The sequence below is a fragment of the Nannospalax galili genome, unplaced genomic scaffold (genome assembly GCF_000622305.1).
Source record: "Nannospalax galili isolate Female #2095 unplaced genomic scaffold, S.galili_v1.0 scaffold645, whole genome shotgun sequence".
NCBI lineage: Eukaryota > Metazoa > Chordata > Mammalia > Rodentia > Spalacidae > Nannospalax > Nannospalax galili.
This window is the reverse complement of record NW_008353556.1, coordinates 561,175-564,138: the sequence shown is the minus strand read 5'-3', so window position 1 is coordinate 564,138 and position 2,964 is coordinate 561,175.

The following is a 2,964-nucleotide window of genomic DNA, read 5'->3' as shown; positions in this document are numbered from 1 at the left end:
ATTTCATGATTTCATCTTTCTTTACCACTGAGTAGAACACTATTGTGTAAATATACCATATTTTCATTATCCACTCATCAGTTGAGGGACACAAGTTGCTTCCATCTCTTAGCGATTGTGAAAAGAGCAACAGCAAACATGGATGTACCAGTGTCTCTGCAATAGGATGAAAAGCAGTGTGGAGAACCATTAAAATACTAAAAATGAACCTAACATTTGACCCAGTTATAACACTCCTTGGCATATACCCAAAGGACTCATCCTACTGCAGAGCATTTGATTTTTAAAAGTACATTGCTATGCATGGCAGAGTCCCTTGTAGTAAGAACCATACTCAGTGTGGTAAATGACCTTTCCAACACACTGGTGCACAGGGTGAGGTTGAACAAAACAGGTGTGTCAACTCTACCTGTTGCTCTTACAGGTTCAGTTCCCAGCACCCACACAATGGCTGTATTAGTCACTTTTTCTGTTGCTGTGATAGAAACAATGACCCAAGCAATTAATAGAAGGAAGAATTTATTTGTGCGTACAGTTCCAGGGGAATTACACTCCATCTTGGAGTGGAGGCATAGTGGCAGGTGTGGCTGGAGAAGAGGAGCAGAAGCTAAGCTCTACATCTTCCAGCAAGTACAGGAAGAAAGAGGGTGACTGGAGATCTGGCAAGGCTTAAGAACTCTATAAGCCTACCTCCAGTGATGTGCTTCCTCCAGGATAGCCACACCTTCTAAAACCTCCCAAACAGCACCATCATCTGGGGACAAAATGTCCAAACACTTGGAGTCTATGGGGGACATTTTCATTCAAACCACCACATTCCACCTCCTGGCCCCCTTTGGTTCATGATCATATAAAATGCAAAATGCATTTAGTCCAACTTTAAAAGTCCCCATAGTCATTATTAGTCTCAATGCTATTCAAAAGTCCACAGTCCACAGGTAAATATCTTAACTATAAGTCTCTATAAAATTAAAAGACAAATTACATACTCCCAGCATACAGTGGAACCAAATACACATTACCATTCCAAAAGGGAGAAATGGAGGCATAGTAAGGAAATACTGGACCAAAACAAGACCAAAAACAAGCAGGGCAAACACCAAATCCAGTAGCTCCACATCCAACTTCCAGGACTACTTCCAAAGGTCTTAGATGGCTCAGCCTCTCCAGCTTTGCTGCATGCAACACACATCTCTCTCCTATGCTGGTACCACTCCCTGTGTGCAGGTCTTCTTGGCAGATGCCTCACAGCTCTGGCATCATGAACTTCTTGGGGTCTCCATTGCCAACCAGGCTTCACCTTCACAGCTTCACACAATGGCCTATCAGGGCCTTCTCTGGGCAGAAGCACCCCTGCTTCATGCTGCCTGGCCTCCAAGGCTCTCTGAACCCTCAGAGGAAAAATTGATGACCGCTTCACTCTTCCATCTTTCATGCCTCTAAAGCCAGCACCAGGTGAACAACACTGCCAAGTTTGACTGCAAGTTTGGGATGGACTCCAGCCTGCTTTGTCCATTTTAGAAGCTCTTCTCGTCTGTGGCCCCTGCAGCATTTTCCTTTCACAAGTTGGAGGCTTAACTGGGTGTGGTCTTGCCCTGGAGTCACTCTCTCCACTGTTTAAGTCTGAATCTCTAGGCCCCCTTGATCTCTTTAATCTCCTTATCAAAGGGATCCTCTCCAGCACGTGGGAAGGCGCCAACATTTATCTTCCTAGTGCTCTTTTTCAACCCAAATTGCATTTCTTTCTGCCCCAGTTGCTTTTTTTCACTGTAGATCTGCATAATATTCACCATTAATAGCCATGCCACCATTTCAACATCAGCCTGTCTTGAAGTTTCTTCCACCAGAGAAATTAGTCCATTGCTTTTCAACTTAGCCTCAGGCAAGCTTTTAGGTCTAGGGCAGACTCCAGCCAGACTCTTTGCCAAAATATCCCAAGTGCTGCTTATTTCCCTCTGGAACTACACTATTCTCAGCACTACTTTCTTCCAGGTGTTTACTAGAATGGCCTGTTAAGCTTTGCTTACAGCAATCAACCACTTTTCTAGCCCAAACTTCCAATGTCTTCCACATTTTCCAAACCCCACACTGTCAGGTTCTTTACAGCCAACACCCCACTTCTGGTACCAATCATTGTGTTAGTCACTTCTCTGTTGCTGTGATAGAAACACTGACCCAGACAATTTATAGAAGGAAGAATTTATTTGAGCTTATGGTTCCAGGGGAATTACTGTTCATCTTGGCTGGGAGGCATGGTGGCAGAGGTGGCTGGAGAAGAGGAGCAGAAGCTAAGCCCCTCATCTACCTGACTTCTGGTACCAATTACTGTATTAGTCACTTTTCTGTTGCTGTGATAGAAACACTGACCCAAGCAATTTATACTCTGAAGAATTTATTTGAGCTTACAGTTCCAGGGGAATTACAGTCTGTCTTGGCAGGGAGGCATGGTGGCAGAGGTAGCTGGAGAAAAGGAGCAGAAGCTAAGCTCTACATCTTCCAGCAGGTACAGGAAACAAGAGGGCAACTGGATATCTGACAAGGCTTAAGAACTCTATAAGCCCACCCCCAGTGTCGTGCTTCCTCCAGGATAGCCACACCTTCTAAAACCTCCCAAAACAGAGCCATCATCTGGGGACAAAATGTCAGAATACTTGGAGCCTATGGGGGACATTTTCATTCAAACATGTAGTCAAAACACTGATACACATTTGAAAAGATAAATAAATAAAAAAAGTTTATTTTTAAGTTTTATAAATTATATTTTGTTTCATAGGGATTAAGTTCATCCAAGTACAGATAGGCACATGGTATTTGGGACATGGAGGCAAGGTTCTAGTTACATGAGAGAAGAGTTGTCTTCTGGTGGAATTTTAGAGTTTAGAGAGGAAAGTGATCTCCATGTTGCTGTATGTTGTCAGCATGCCCTCAGAACACTGTTCATCTTTTCTTGTTTCAAATTATAAT